Consider the following 16,953-nt stretch of genomic DNA (forward strand, 5'->3'; position numbering starts at 1 on the left):
GACCAGGCCCTTTGAGGTATGAGGAAATCTCCTCCCCTTCCCCCATCGCAACCCAGGTCTATTTAGCCCTTTCCTGACCTACCTAGACCATCTGGAGCCCCTCCGGCCCCCAGCCTTCTGTCATCCAAAACCCAGACAGGAAATCCACATTCCAGCAGAGGCACACGGGATGACTGAGCAAGAAAATACCCACTTTCTAAAAGTGGTACTTTCAAACATAGAATGTAAAAATCACCTACACTAAAAGATGCATCTTTAGATTCTGAGTTCAGACATACTAAATTCTATTTTCTTACCGAATTCCCAGGGCCAGTTATGTTTATAAGATGTTATAAACAAACCTCCCATTCTATCCAATGGGGAACTCGTCACCTTGCAATAGTGAAAAACGAAATTGGCTGTAATTCACTATTAGGACATGCCACACACACACCAGGGCATGTCCTACCTTTCACATACACTGCACCCTGCCAAAAGGGGTACCTTGGGCCTACCTGAGGGATGTCTGACATGTAAGAAAAGGGAAGGTTAGGGACCGGCCAGTTTGTGCACTGGCCAAGTCGACATGGCAGTTACAAACTGCGTGCAGACTCTGCAATGGCAGGTCTGAGTTACCGTTTTCAGGGCTACTCACGGGGGTGGCACAAGCAGTGCAGCAGGCCCCCGAGTAGCATTAGATTAACCGGCCCTGGCACACGCAGTGCCCTTTACTAGGGTCTAACAGCTAAATCAAATAGCCAATCATGGAAACACCAATAGATACACAATTTACACAGAGAGCATATGCACTTTAGCACTGATTAGCAGTGGTAAAGTGCCCAGAGTCCTAAAACCAACACACACAGGTCAGGAAAAAATAGGAGGAAAAAGCCAAAAGTTTGGGGATAACCCTGCAAAAAGGGCCATTTCCAACACATAACTCTCTATGAAAACTGTCATTGCAGCAAGAGCTTTAAATGAACCGTACCTTTGAGAGACAGTGAATCTCATGTAAAATGGGGTTTAATTCCTATTGTTTTAAGCCGTGTTTCTTGCCCATTATCCATTACAATGCATCATTTACTGGTTTCACCAAGAATTTACCAAGAGGAACCTATCTCCCTCCTAACTATAAATCATCTTGTGTTCTTATCAATGTTATTTGTCCGCATTGTATTAAAAATCTCAATCGTTAGGATTCCCTGGCACCACAAAAGGTGAGAAATTGGTAGGTTTGATGCATGGATTTATGAACTCTGACATAAGTGAAGAAGATCAGATTCCTGTGAAAACTGATTCGCCTGAATCCCGGCCTTGGCGCTAGACTCAACAAAGTGTGATTCGGCCCAAATCACTAAGGGTCTGATTTAGATCTTGGCGGGACTGGTCTCGCAGTCTATTTTTGGCGGTTTTCCCACCCGCCGCCTTTGCAGTCCACCTGCCCGATTTAGATATTGGCTGCGCATTGGAGGGAAGATTGCCACAGTCCTGCCGACTCCGCCAGGAACTGTCTCCTGCACGGACGACATCAGCGACTAAAACAGCTGTTGGAGGGAGTTCCGCCGAGATTCCCTCTGTCCAGATTACAAAGTGCCTTTCCGGGAGGCAACTGTAGTGGAGAAACCTCCAAGCCCGCGTTGGGGGAAATGAAGAAAAAGAGGTGAAAAATACCCTTTTTTTTCAGGGCCAGACCACCGATTCCATCTTAAACGCCGTTATCCAGGTCCTCCCTGTCCTGCTGCTACTTGACCACGACGTTCAGCCAACCCTTTGTCGCCAGATTCTAAGATATGCTTTTGTGGTGCATGTGCATGTACACTCATTGGTGTGTGCATGTTGTTTGTGTGCAATGCTAAATGTAAAACCAATGGTCAGTACACATTACCTACATGTACATATTGACATATACACAACATATATGTGTATTGAGATGTAAATAAGTAGTACTTACCTGTCTCCACGCTACCATTGCCTCAATACATCAAGACTCCGCCACCAGGACATCGCCAGCTCAATGGGAACATCTAAATCGGCTCGGCACAATCCCGCCGGCCTGATGGCGATGTAGTACTGCTAGCCAGCTGATAAGACCGCCACCGCACCGGTCTCATGTCTATTGCCACAAAATCTAAATACGGCGGGTGGGCCACTGTCAAATTAATGGAGTACTTGGGACCACCGCCGCAGTGGGACGGCAGTAAGAAAGCAAGATTTAAATCAGTCTCTTAATCTCTGTGTGCCTAAGTGTGTGTAAAATTTATTTTTGTAATGATGTACACAATAACTGTAAGAATTTAGATTATTTATTTAGGGTGAGTGACTACTCACTACAAGGAACAATCACAATTTTTATCACTGTGAACCAATAAAGGCACTGAATTAGGTTGAGCTCGAACCCCTGGTAGCTTAAGTCCAGAGAGGGCAGGCTTAATTTAGGACAAAGTGTAAAATATTTATTCACTACCAAAACAGTAATAAAGTCAAATCATCAAGCAATAAAAATCCCAAACCGAAATAGAAAAATAGACAACATTGTAGTTAATAAAATGACACTAAAATGAACAAAAATCAAATCAGGAGAACAAGATTTGATTTTTTAAAGATTTGAGGCAAAATAGCATATGAAAATGCAAAGCGCCAATTCTAGTCAATGGTCATGGTAGACCGGGACCCAGGTGAAACGTCAGGCTGACCAACGAGGTTCAACATGATCGGATGTTTTACCTTGGGATTTAGTCTTAAAAATGGAAGTCAAACTCCTTTAGCACGGCAAGGTAGCAGGCTGTATCTGAAGAATTCTTCACAAAGTCAGTTAGGCATTGGTCTATGTTCCACTGAAGCCCTTGGTTTCGGTGGAAAATGCTCAGATTGGGAACATTTGAAATTCGCGCACAGGGATATCCTTTAACCAACTGAATACTTTTAACACTTTCGCCTAATCAAGATTTCTTTCCTCAGACGTACTCTCTTTTTAAGAGCTCGGAATCCTTCAGTGGGGCCAGGCAGCAGGCTGTGTTAGACCGTGGATTGCATGAGGCCACATACCTTCTCACTAGGGCCCACTGAATCATATTTGCTACTGCGGAGAAACTCTTAGTGGGAGAATCCTCATTTCTTGGCCCAGCAAGGTTGTGCCTTGGACGAATAGGTTGGGGTGGTTTGCCCTGGTCGTCTGGAGGTCTTTAAGGTAAAAATCTTACAAGTCCTAGGTTCTCAGGGCTGGTAGGAGATGTCGAGGTAGACTCAACGAAGTGTCAAGACTCATTCCAGCAGAGGCCACCATCTCACAGACTCTTGGTCCCTCTCAAATCAATGGGTAAAAGTTCCTGGTGGTAACCCTACCCACTTTTGCAGCAGTTCCCGTTTGCCCTACTGTAAACAACTCCACAGTGCGCCTCACTGCTGCAGTACACAATGGGAAATCCCTTATCCCCTGTGCAAAGCCTGTGTGCTAACCCAGATGTGCAGCCAGGGTAATGAACAGTCCTCTCCTTTGTGGTCACTCTTAACCAGCTCAGGGGACAACTCTGGGTTTGGTGCCTTCCTGACTGGGAGGACAAGGGCTGGGGGCCTTTCCAGGCATCAACTAACATTTGCATATGACAGGGTGGACCCCTTTGAAGTAATTTAAGTTCCTGAGCACACATCAACTAGTCTTCCTCTCAGAGGAACAAAAACACCCCCCCCCCCCACTCAAGCCTTTGTCTCTGCTCTAGGAGCAGTTTTCACAACTCATCAGGTCTAATCACTCACTCAATTACTGCTGGGGAGCTGATGAAAATTAGCCTCCTAAAGCTTCAGACAGGAAAAAAGTAACTTTCCTCAACATTCATTAAACATGCGACTTACCATTGTATTGGGTTTCAAAATAAAATTAAACTGGTTGTTCAATCATTGTTCTAGCTGGTCCCTAATTGGGGATAGCAAAATGAATATGTAATATCGCTTCCCAGTGTTTCTATACAGACCAGCCAGGCATCCTACAGTGAAAATAGCGTTTGCGTGTTAGTCACTGTAAGGACATCTTAACTTAAAATTTCTCCATGTCCTACTTTTAAATACCATGCACACTGCATTTTGAGCTACAATGCCCACATATGGCTAACTAATTAATATTTACTAGGAAGAATTTCTCCTGTCAAAAAGGGTTATTTTAACAGGTTGCATTTTAGCAGTCAAGCAACCCCCTTTAGGAACAGTCAGGTTACACCAGGTACGCCTGAAGGCATGTTTTCCCTGCCACTGTAGTGGATATCACAAAAGGTGCTGCAGTCCGCAAGTGGCATTTAACTTCCAGGTCCTGGTGCACTTTAAACCATATACTTGGGGCTTATAGGCAAAAATTAATGTTCCATTTAGCAAAAAGACAATTTAACAATGTTTACGGGGAGCACAGGTATGTTACTACTGGTTAGCTCTGCTAGAGTGCACAGAGTTCTAAAGCCTGCAAAACAGATAGGGCAAAAATCAGGGGGACATTACCCAAGATGGTTATCTCCTACAGTCAAGTAGATCGTCTCCATGCACCAATCCAATTTTCCATACCTCCTTCTTATCCAATGATGTTAGTATCATGGTGGGCGTAACTAGTGTAATTTGCTGCAGCAAAATTATAGCAAAATTGTGCATGATCACGCAAGGAGGATAAGCCTGCATTTAGCACATTTTTCTTGGCACAAAATTCACTCTCATGTCCATAATGGACCTGAGGATACACTTTGCTGTAAGAGAATAGTTCTAATTACAACAGAACACGAACAACAGCAGCCAGCTGCTACTCGCTTTCTGTTCCTGTGCTCTTGCAATAAGCATTTTTGCCCCAATTTATTAAATATTATATGAGCAATGTTAATTGTGTCATTTTTAGTCATTTTGCATCAGAATAGTAACACGATATTACAGAATTTACTCCGATTACTCCAGCATAATTAAAATTTAGCCTGGGAATAGTTAGCATACAAGTATGAATGTAAACTGTGGGAATAAGGGGGAAGCCCTTAAGCGAAGCAACCCCAACAGAAGCAGAGATTTTAATGTCGCTCTCTCTGAATTTCTGCGTTGGTGTAAATCAGGACAAAGCTTCATTCCCAGGATGCACTTGGTTAGACTAAACTGCATTCTAGCTCGCACATACTAGGTGGAGTTAGGTAACCTGAACAATATTCTGAACAAGCTAAACTGATCTCTGTGAGAGTTTCCCTGTATGCGTCTCTGCAGCAGAGGCCAAGGTGCACAGAGATATGGCCCTTGCTGCATCTATCATCGCCTTTTCTGTTGGGCCTGCGAGGTGAGTACAAAATCCGTACCACACCTATGTAAGAATACGTTTTCAGAGTTAGCAATCGTCATTGGTCATGATAACTGTCCTTTCGTTGAACCAAAACAAGGTGTCTGTAGGCTGGTGTTTTGGCAACTGCTTGACCACTGCCCTGCTTTCTTGACCTTTCTGCCAAACACTAAAACATCTGTGTTTGTTGTTTTTAGTGCGGTCTTGTTTTTGTTGTATATATGGAGTGCACTTGATTGATGACGCAGGCTGATACTAATTCTGGTCAGTGTGATTGTGTCCGCTGCGTACTGTAATATTGGTGTCAAGTTCCATTCCCTTTTTGATGCTCGAGATCTATAATAGCCAAAGCAGCCCAGACGTCTGCTACATAGAGGCTGAACAAGAGAGGGGTGAGGTCACGGCCATGTTGCACCCCCTTATTAATATCGATCCTGGGGGGAAAAGTGGAGACGCTGCTAAGCTTTATTTGAACCAAGGATCTAACTTAAAGCTGATGGACAGCTTGTAACAGACAGTATGGAAGCCTGCAGCTAATACATTTAATCCACAATATGTTCGTATCAACTCCAACAAATGTCACTTCGATGTCAATGAAGCAAGCATTCAGTTGTTCCCCAGCATTAAAATATTTGTAACCATAGACAGCGCTAAGATTTTGTGTTATATGACATTGAAGGAAGCCTGCTTAAAGATTGGCCTAAGATTTTGATAAGCAACCCAAAATTCTAATTCTTGTAATAACTCCATCATCAAGTAGTTAGCTGGTTTTATGTGGGAGGGTATTTTATATACAGAGTGCAGCAATGACCTCCGTCCGTGTATACAGTAGGCCTTTGTTGTTTCTTGCCTGCTTCTCTCATGCATCTTGATGGCCCACCCAGGTGTTTTCATGGCCCTCCCGGATTGAGAACCCTGGAGCCAGGCCTGGCCAGTGGGGTCACTGCCATGACAAGCCAAACATGGTTCGGAGCCAGCTAATACCACCCCGAGATAGGCCATGGTAGGCCAGGCAGAGACTGGATCCAAGCAGTCAAAAGCTGGACCGCCAAGTACTAGGCCTTGTCAAGCAGCTTCATGCATACCCCCCAAGGCTCTATGTGTCATGAAGTCAGACATTTCGAGACGCACCGGGGCCAGTAGGGAGCTGCCATCTCACCAGCTCCTGGTGTGTGTGTAAGCAATGCATATCAAGCCACCACTCTAGCTGCCATCCCTGTGGGCCAAAAGGGGCCTTCAAGAGAGGGAAAACCTAGATCACCACATGTGAACAGGACCCTCCTAGGATTGCCACCTTGCCAGTATTTTACCGTATTTTTATGTCCATACCAGTAAAAAATATTGGGAGCAGCAGTGAAATCCGGTATTACCTCATCATGTATTGCGCAATCATCTCCAGCAGGTTTTTTCATAGTCCCATTTTTATGTCTAATAAAAAGGAGGAAATTATCCCCTCCAAATAAAAGAAGCAACACTCTACTTCCCGACTACAATCTCTGAATCGATGGGTGAAATCCACTTTCTCTCTTGCTTACAAAGAGAAAGGGTTAACTTGTCCTGGGTTTGCACAGGGAAGATCAACCTGGGGGATGTCAGCTTCCTGGGTGGAGGTTCAGCGACTATCTTTTTTGGAAATGTGCAAGGCAGCAACTTGGGCGGCTCCTTCTACGTTTGCACGTACACTATAAATCCAATGTATGGAAAGGATTATGGTGAGTTTGGAGTAAAAATAGCATTATAATTAGGGCTCCCTGTTTTGCGTTTTTATGGATTTTTAATGATAAATACAGACAGAAAACAATATGTTTTCTGTCTGCATTTATTTTTAAAAGTGGATAAATACAGAAAATTGTGCTTCTTTTAAGTGACTTTCCGAGCTGTCTTAATTGAATTGTAGCCTAACAGCTGAGCAGATGGACAGCATGGGAAATTTAAAAAAAGGATGACATTTCTTTAAATAATGGCATATGTCAATGTACATTTGTGGTATAATGCTAATATTTAGTTGATATATTGTTACGTAATATTTGTCAGTTTAAATACCGAAATCACGACAGACATCAAAGTATGAGCATGTGTTTTATCAGCTAAATAAATATGCAAATGTACAGTTTTACAACTACATTTATAGAGAAAACACAAAATAAATACGGCTAAAATGGCACAAAAATAAATATGGATAAATACAGACGGAAATGTTAAAAAATGAAATACCATAAAACCGGGAGCCTTCATTATAAATCAGTGGTGAAAACACTTGAATAAATCCCACCAGAGCAGCATTTGTTTTACATCTTTTTCTCTTTTGTTCCTCCCAGGTGTTGGATGAGCATACATTACTCTGAATGCCTTGGTATGCATTACTGTGAAATGTCTGCAACGAGGAAGTAAATGAGAAATTCATGTTTTATTTGCTTAGTGGTAATTCCATTACACTGAGTTCTATCTTCCTCGCTACAAAGTTGATGATTCAGTTAAAGCTTGGTATGTTCAAATAGACGACACTTCTGAGCCCATACTTTCAGGCCGGGCCAGCCTTTGCCATGTGCGAGCTGGGCCCAACTAAGGGGTCCTCAAACTGACCAATGAACACAAAAGGGGGCCTATTGTGGCCTCATTTCACTCATCTGCAGCATTGAGGCTGGATAGGTCACGCCCTCCGCAAACCCGCATCAAACACCACTAGGCAAGCCCTGACCTGGAACCCTCAAGGGAAAAGGAAAAGAGGAAAGCCCAGAAACACCTGGTGCCGAGTCCTCAGAGCTGACTGCAATGAGAAGGGTTTCACCTGGAGTCAGATTGAAAGAAAAGACCAGGCCAGAGATGGCTGAAGAGTCCTGGCCAATGACCTATAACCCAGGAGGGGGCAGTAGGCAGGGTCGGACTGGCCGTAGCAGGCACCGTGCGTTTCACCGGCAGGCTGGTTTTAGACCCTTGGGGGATGTTTTTGTTACCGCGCCAGTTTTGCAATATCGGCCTCCTGCAACAAAAGTAGCACAAAGTATTACACTAGCATTCCACCCCCGCCACCTCCCCCTCCCCGCCGGTTTCGGTTCCCATCCCGGCCCTGGACCAGTAGGCATAAGTAAGCAGTAGTGAGGATGCCAAATTATTTGGCACCACACCCAGGCGCTATTTCAGCAAAGGTCAGCCCTGCTTGCAGGAAGGGAGAAGGTGCCGGAGGAAAAGTTGTAGGGGGGGGGGGAGGAGGGAGGGGGGAGAGCGCGAGAGAGATTAATTGTTTATGTGTACCTACCTGTGGCTGTAACCCGCTTTTTAGAGTTTTTTTCTCCCTTCACATAACTTGCACCCTGCTTCACCCAGCCTGATTTGAGTGGGACATTACAAGATGGAGGGAAGTGCAAGGGAACCATTGTGGCTGTGGGGGGGGGGGAGGGGGGAGAGGGGTTTTGTTTGTGTCCCCCCCCCCCCCAAGACCAAGCATCAATTAAGAAGTTACTCTATTCCGCCTCTCTGTGTACGTATTTTAGGGTGCATTCATTGCATTACAGGGAGAGTCCCACACGCACAAATTGGTGTGTTGCCCAAAAAACACATGCTTGAAGTATGGCGCTAAAACAGTGCGAGACAGCCCTGGTTACAAAGAGTTTATTATGGATGACGCTAACATGTGGCAGAGGTTTTTGGGGTGGTCGGTGTGCAGCATCATAAACCACAGATCCTAATGGGGAGGCCTCGAACCAGGGAGGGTCACCCGTATTCAGAGGCACAGGCAAAGTCCGTGGTTTGGAGGGGACACGGGCCCTCCCCGCCCTGGTTTCTCATGAGGACCCATAGGACTCTCCGGTGAGGGTCTTGTTCCTGAGGAGAGGCCCTCCCTCAGGCCATGCCATGGTGGACGTCACCCGCTCCTAAGGCCGCGCAGGCAACCACCAATTTAGGACGTAAAACTACTCAGTTCTGCTCAGCTCGGTACTAGGGGGTGTCACCTGAGGCAGTTCTCGAAGCTGAAGCCACCTGCGGGGGGGCGTGAGTGAGACCCCTCTGGCGAGCATGGAGGGCGCACGAGCCTACGGTAAGCAGATTTCACGGACTGGACAAGCCGACAACCGGGTTACTTGGTGCCTACAGCGATGTTTCGTCGTCTTCCCGTCTCCACGCTGACCTGTCTTTGTCTTTCTCTTAATAATGTTTCCCTCTCATTCTCTGCCAGATATCTCTTCGTTTGTCTCTTCCTATTGCTTGTCTTTTGTCTGGTTTTCTCTGGCTCACTCTTAGTATCTCATCCTCTGTGTCTTTGACTAATCGTATATACCTTTCACCAGAGGCGCAACTAGAGCCACATTACGGGGGGGCTAAGAAAAAATTTCGGGGGGGGCTGAAACTTTAAGCAATAGGCAGAGTGGAGCTGCAGGGGCTCTTAGAAGGGGTGAAACAACAGCGAGGCCTCATTAACATACAAATGGTCTTTTAAAGACCTGTGAAGTGCTCGGGTGCGGCTGTGCGTGTGCCCGGAAGCTGTCTCAGCCCCGGCTGCCACACACGACGGGGGCGGGGGGGGGCTGAAGCCCTTGGAGTCCAATGGGTGTTGCGCGCCTGCCTTTCACCTATCTCTCTTTGTTAGTCTTAAGCCAGTCTCCGTCAGTGTCTGCACAGTTCTCCCTTCGTCTGTCTCTTCCCTGATCTTTCTTTTCTTGAATGTTGTCTCTTCTCCGTCTTATTTAGTTTGTCTCTCATTTTTTAGCTTCTCCGTAGGCTCCTGTTTATCTCTCTCTCTTTCTCTGTCTCTTCGCTTGTTCTCTGGGTCGGTCTCCCTTCGGCTGTCTCTTCGCTTTCTCTTTCTTCACCTGTTCTCTGTCTTTGCTCAGTCTACTTGCACTAGTCTCTCTCTGTCAGCCTCTTTCGTGTCCGGATTTGTCTCTTCCTCTTGCCTCTTCCCCTGTTCCCTTGACCGGTCTCTCCCCGCCTGTCTCTTCACCTTCTCTTTCTTCACCTGGTGTCTCTATGTCAGAGGTCTTCAAACTTTTGGATGCCGAGACCCCCCTGTCAACATTTTCAGTCGTAAGGACCCCCTCCTGACAAAAATTTCTAAACCTCTAGGCAGGGCTGCTGGAATTATGAGGCAGGTGAGGACCAAATTACGCAACAGGTTTGACTAAATTGCGTGGGATGAAAATGTAAAAGATGTTATGTGATTTCACGTATTTTGGGACAGCATTGCTTCATTATTTTGACATTTTTTACACACAGTAACACTAAGGAAAGATTTCACCCCATCAGTACCAGTTTATAACCAAAATACATTTCTAGTCAACCTTTGTGAAGGGCCTTCCACTCTCCAGGAATACATGCTGCCACATTAGAAGCTCACCTGGCCTGGGCCAGGAGAAGCAGGGGTCCCTTAAAACCCTGGCGTTTTTTTGCAGAGTTAAGCAGTTTACCCATGCAGCTTTCCTCTCACCCCCTCCCTTCCATCCCTCTCTCCTCTCCTAACCCCGGATCCCTCTCTCACTTTGCAGGCCATTTTCTTTCACCCCTTTTTACAACTTCTGAACTCTCCCCATTCAACCTCTCACTTCACCTTTAATCACCTCTTGCCATTCTGTCTTTTCACTGCCCTCATCTCCAACAGTCTCTCGCATTTATCTCATGGCCTCTCTGGCCCTGTCACCTCCCGTGCCCCTCAGCACTTCTCATTCACCTCGTCTCTCCATTCAAATTTTTGTCTATTTGTATCTTACACCTCTCCAGTCCCCCCATTCATCTTTCACATCTCCCCTTTGTTTTAACAGAAGCCCCCACCTTTGGCTCACACTCACTTCTTGCGTGTCCACACTTCTCTTCGGCAATTCGCATTTCTCCTCATCCCCGACCTCTTCAATCAAATTCTCTCACTCCCTTGCTGTCCTCTCTCATCCTCTCATCTCACCTCACCAAGCATACGGGTCAGACCCGTATGCTCCTCTCGGCATGTGCCACTCTGCTTATTGTTCCCTAATTCAAGAAGGCATGAGTTGTCTGTCTCGCTGTTTTGATGCAGGCCGCGCAGTTATGGAACATGCACCCTCCTTTGCTTCGCTCCACCAAGAATCTATTATTCTTTAGGAAGATATAAAAACCTTTCTCTATGCTCTGTAGGTTACCCCATTTGGCTGGTTCTCCTTCCCCTTCTGTGTGTTTCTCATTTGCCTTCAGGCAGCAGATGGCTATTACCCCCAGGACACCTTTTGGTAACAGTAGCGTACTACAAATGTAAATAATAATAGGCAGAAGCAGGGAAGTCACTAGACCACAACTTCGGAGGGGGGTGCTAACACTCCCAGCCAGGGCTGGTCCTAACACTGGTCGCACACCGTGCAACAGTGTTTTTTGATGCCCCACCCCGTTTCCTCCTTCTCCATGAATTCCTTCACTGCCACTCACCAACAATGCACCTCATCTCTCTATAGCACCTTTCTGACAAACATTTCATTTTTTTATAGTGCTACTCATAGATTACTCACACTCATTTCTGTGATCTACATGGTACATGTTCAATGTAGCAGGCACATTAACCCTCTGCACTGTGTGGGTGACAAGAGTGCCCATGTGAGTGCGCAGTGAGCGATGCAACAGTGTGAGAGTAGGGCAAGAGGAGTGACTGCAGGGTGAGTGAGGTGGTGTATGAATTTACGTGCGGATGCAAGTTCAGAATGGGATGAATGAATGTATGATTACTGATGGGCTTGTTTGAGTGAGTTGCATATTGAGCAGTGAGGGGCCCAGGAAGCTCTGCACAAAGGAAAAAAGGCTCTGCCATATTTCTTTTAGGTAGAGAGAGGCACTCTGTGATAGTTTACAGTAAACCCCTTGGGGACAGATTTACAAGCCCCTTGCACCACCGTTGCATCGCGTAGTGTGTCGCACAGGCGGCGCAACCTGCTGAGTGATATTTACAAGCACACGTAAAGCCACTTTGTGTGGCTTTACCTTTGCTTGTAAATATCGCCCCGGTGTTCCTGTGGGTGATCCCATGCAACGCCCCTAAATGCCCTCCAGCACATCTAAGTGGTTAAAGGAGTTTGAAATTAGTGTCAACCGTGGGCTCTGCTGAAGCTTTGTCGCAAGGCAGCGGCTCACAGATGTGACTCTTCTCTTCTGATGCCAATAAATTCAACACATTTTGAAAAACGGTTCATTTAGTCGTGCTTTTGCCTCCGATTGGATTTGGTTGTCTGGTTCAAAGCAAACAGCTCGTCTCCAACCTAATTTCTGCCCATTAGATGTTTTGAAAATGAAGACATTTAAGTTTATGCTGCGTTGTTTTAAATGTGCTTTAGATGGAGGGGTTGTTATTTTCGCGTCGTGTCTGCCATGCTCTGCGCTGTGAGTGGCTGCTACTGCATGTTCTGCATTAGTTGCAGCTGGTTTGGTCTCTTAGACCAAAGTCCTCTGTCACTCAAGTCGGTGGTTAATATCGTGGGGCACAGGAAATGCATTGACTCTATCCCTGGGTCTTGAGAGGGGAAGTGAAATTATGGGGTGTCCGTGGAATGGCAATCGGTGGCTGACAATGAAAGAGAGGAGAGGGAAGTATTAGTAGAGGAAACATTTGAAAAACTGCAAATAAATCAAGGATCAAATAAGTATCAGTGAAGAAAACTTAACCAGAGAATATGATAGAAGGATGTAGAATACGAAACGTCAGGGTAAGTCAAGAATACAAAAAATCAGAGGTGAAGATGGGTACGGCTCATGTGGATTTAGGCAATTCATGGCGCCTCCTTGTAGAACCCAGCAAAAAACGAAGCCTCTGTAACCAGTTTACAAAGGCATGTAAATATGCAAATGGTCTTTAAAGACCTGTGAAAAACTCTGCGCCGGAGATAAGACTCCAGACACTGCCCAGCCCCCAGCAGCTCGAGTTGCACTGCAACACCCGGGCTGAAACACAGGACGGGGAAAGGGGGGGGGGGGGCTGAAGCACTTGGGCAGAAGTGTGACTGGGAAGGCGCGACCCCCTTTGCATCGCTCCACGGCCCCCCTGGGGGTCGCGCCCCACAGTTTGAAGACCTCTGCTCTATGTCTTTCTTCAGCCTCCGTGCGCAAGTCTCTATCTATCAGCCTCTTCTGAGGCTGTGTCTCTCCCTCTTGTCTCTTCCCTTGATCTCTTGCTCGGTCTCTCTCCGTCTGTCTCTTCCCCTGGTCTCTCCTCACTCTCTCTTTTTCATGTCTCTGCTTCCTTTGGAGTCAACTGCTGACTCCCTGCTCTCCCCCTGCTTCTGTGTTGTCTCTTTCACTTTCGGTTTGAAGTCACACGTCTTTTTGGATGAGCTCCAGGGCCCTGCCCGCCCAACGGCCCTCCCCGCCCAAAGGGGATTTGTATTCTGCTTTGTTAATCTTGCAGGGCAGGTCGCCAATCTCTCCCCTCACATCCCCTGCTTTGTAACTCTTCGGGGCAGGCCGCCGTGTGCCATCTCTCCCCTCACATCCTGTCCATTGTAACTCTCAGGGGCGGCCTTAGGCATGTGCAAGCTGTGCACCTGGACAGGGCCACCAAACCCCAGGGGCCACCACGGCGAATCGGATACAATACATATTCGTGGCGGCCCCTGGCAGGGATTTGGCGCATGAACGACTGAGGCGTGCTAAATCTAATGTGATGCACGCTGAATGGTTGTTCTTATACTCTTTTTCTTTCTAACCCAGTCTCGTCTTTGTGTGGGGTCGGCCTTGTTTCGGGCTCTTCTGGTAGGTCTTGTGCTTGTTTAGAACTTTTTTTCCAGGAGAATCGAGCTTGTTTTAATAGTCCTGATCTGGCACCTCCGGAGGCTCGCATGCGCGCGCATGCGCAGTGCCCGCGAGTCCTGCAGCGAAGGGGTTACAGAAGCACCATGCATCACTGGCGGCAGGAGGGGTGGCAGCACCCGTGCCCGGCGTGCAGCGAGCAGCACCGAGACCGGCCGAGGCCATGCACCGGCGCGCCTAGAGACCCTGGGCAAGAAAGGCCGCCTTGCAGAGGATAGCATGCCAGTGTGCAACCTTTGGTGCCAGCTGCGAGGTGAGCAGCCCGAGGGTCAGGGCATGGGGAGGGGGAGTGAGGAGGTCAGCGTGTGCCACTGCAGAGTGAACCCGAGGGAAGGTGAGCCATTGGACGAGGGTGTGGGGAGCTCTGGGGAGGAGGGCAGATCAGGCATAGGAATGTATCCCAGCCCGTGGGGGTGAGGAGCTGGGGGCGTGGGGAAGGTTGGGTGAGGATGTTATTGTAGATGGTGTGTGCTTTGGGTCTGGGTGGAGGTAAGCCATGTGAGGTGGCGAGCTGGAGGTATTCTGGTGGTCATGGGAAGGGAGGGCATGATGAATCGTGAGAGAGAGCCTCTCTCTCACGATTCATCTCTGAGAGGGCGCGGGTCGGAGAGGTGGTCACTGTGCGCCAGGGGTAGGGAGTGGTACAGATCGGCGCTGTATGTTGAGGGAAATGTGAGTCAGGAGTGCAGGGGCGGTGTTTACTTGTGGCTGAGGGGAGGCATGGTGACTTTTGGAGGTGTAACTTGGGAGGCACGGTCGTATTGGGGGGAAGAGGAGAGCAGGGTACGAGGTGTTAGACGTAATGTGAAGGATTCATTAAAATGATTACAATTACTTATCAACAATCATGAAAACAGAGTATGAAGCTGATACTTGTGATCTAATGAGTGGATCTGCCTGCACAAATCTTTTAAAACATCGAGTGTTCGAATGTACTTGGCATTTGGATATGTCTGTTTATATGGTGTTGAGGCAGACATGAAATGCAAGCACCTATGGATGGACGCCTGGAATAGGATGGCAGTGCCTACCCATGTTAACTCAATCTAATGCCCTTTTGCAGAGACCTTGGTAGGAGACTGGCTTCTTGATCATTTCTTTAATTACATTCCAGTGCTTGTCATGTGACTAGCAGAGAAAACTAGTTTAACTAGTCCTCAGTTTGCAATTGGTGAAGCAGCCTTCTCTGTCCATACTAGGGGCATAGTTACCATTGGTTCAGCAAGTACAGTGGTACTGAGACCCAAAACCCTCAGGGGCCCATTGAACCCTGATAATTGCTATATTCTACTTCCTGAGCAGCAGCCAAAGGGGCCATTTTCCTTGCTTATGCCACGGCCCATGGGGTCGTTGGTACGCTGTGCTAGTGATTCGTACGTCTGCTTGAAAGTTGTCTCCTGACTGGATGTTCCTTGCACATTAATTTTGCTTCAGTGAACCTCTAGTGCCTTTTCATAGCCTTAGGACTCACTGTAATTAATCCTTGTTTAATAGGTGCTCTGTAAAGCGAGCAGAACTGGTTGCTGGAATATGGCACTATACAAGAAACCTTAATTAAATATATTGTATTTTGTCTTTTGACAATGTGGTAAAGTGGATGAGTCTTTGGTTACCTGTAGGCTGTCTTCAGGATCAGTTTGTGACGTACTGAGACAGGTCTCTGTGTGCCATGATTTCAAGGTAGCTTACTCTCTTCCTGCTAAGGTCACTTCCCAAATAGATCATGAATTATTCTCCAGGCTCTACTGTTCTCAGTGGACTGATAAAACAGACCTTGTATGCCAAGTCACATGATCTACCCTATAGTTTTATAACACTCTTCAAAAAAACCTTCCATATGTGGCTAGTCCTCATAATGTGTCATACATGTAGTGGGAAGGGTAATTACTATCAATCAGTCAGGGTTTGTAAAGCTCAGCTGCTTCACACATAAGGGTCTCGAGGCGGTGTGGGATTCATGCTGCTGGATCATGCTACTTGTTGGTTGAACAGCGAGGTCTTGTGGTCCTTCCTGAACTGCTGGAGTGCTGGTGAGGCTCTGAGGTGCAGGGGGAGGGTTTTCAGGTCTTCACTGCCAGGTGGGAGAAGTAGCGGCCTCCACTGTTTTATCAGCGGCTGCATTGGGTGGCTGCTAGGGAGATGGTTCTGGAACATATTTTCCTGGTAGGTTGGTGGAAATTCACTCATTCATTAAGGTATGCTGGTCCTTCATTGTGTAGTCCAGGGAAGACATGGCTTGGCAGTTCGGGATGGACTGTTCCCATGAGGCACAGGGTCAAGGCTGATTTGCATATGGCCATGTCTGAACTGGGGTGGTGTGGTGAGCAAAAAAACGATGGATTTAGGCCCAGATCTCTGTACTGGGGTGAATGTATGACATTGTTCTGCATTCTGTCCATCAACTGTTGTTTTTGCAAGAAAATAAAAATGACACATCAAAATCTTTCAGCAGCCTCCACTGCTGATTGTCTTCTTTTTTTCCCTACCCACTGCTAGCCTCGCCCGCTGCATTGCAAGCAAAATGAAGAGAATTCGAGTACACAAATCTGGTTATTCGAAACGAAAGAGAAAGGTGGCTCAGCAGGCTTTCGTAGTGTCACAGGAAGGAGCAATCCTGAACTTTATCACCCAAGGGAAACCTAAAGATGGAGAATCCTCTGGCCAGAGTACTGCTGATGCACTAGGTAAAACAGGCGCTGACGACCATAAAGAAGAACGAAAAAATTATGATATCCATGAGCAGAATGATACTGATTAGCAGACCAATGAAAATGAACAAGGTGACTCTGAAATTGATACAAACATGCAGCAATTACCAACTCAGGATGAGGATTATTACAAAAGACCCTCAGACAGAGAAACTGAAACATCATTCATCGGTCCATCAACATCTGGCATTCTGAAGGAGGTTCAGAGTTTACAGACGGATGATGCTGGTA

General features: G+C 46.8%; 1 protein-coding gene across 1 annotated transcript in view; it reads right to left on the bottom strand.

The window, feature by feature from the left end:
• LOC146870303 (proteasome subunit beta type-7-like) overlaps positions 1 to 13,521 on the bottom strand; it is a 136,039-nt gene extending 122,518 nt beyond the window's left edge. The window contains exons 1-3 of the mRNA XM_085642554.1: positions 13,286 to 13,521; positions 9,828 to 10,229; positions 9,217 to 9,542 (exon numbers count right to left, since the gene is read on the bottom strand). The gene's annotated coding sequence lies outside the window, so the exon portion shown is untranslated. The remainder of the gene's footprint in view (positions 1 to 9,216; positions 9,543 to 9,827; positions 10,230 to 13,285) is intronic.
• Positions 13,522 to 16,953: the final 3,432 nt, after the last annotated feature.

The sequence above is a fragment of the Triturus cristatus genome, chromosome 1_1 (genome assembly GCF_964204655.1).
Source record: "Triturus cristatus chromosome 1_1, aTriCri1.1, whole genome shotgun sequence".
Lineage (NCBI taxonomy): Eukaryota > Metazoa > Chordata > Amphibia > Caudata > Salamandridae > Triturus > Triturus cristatus.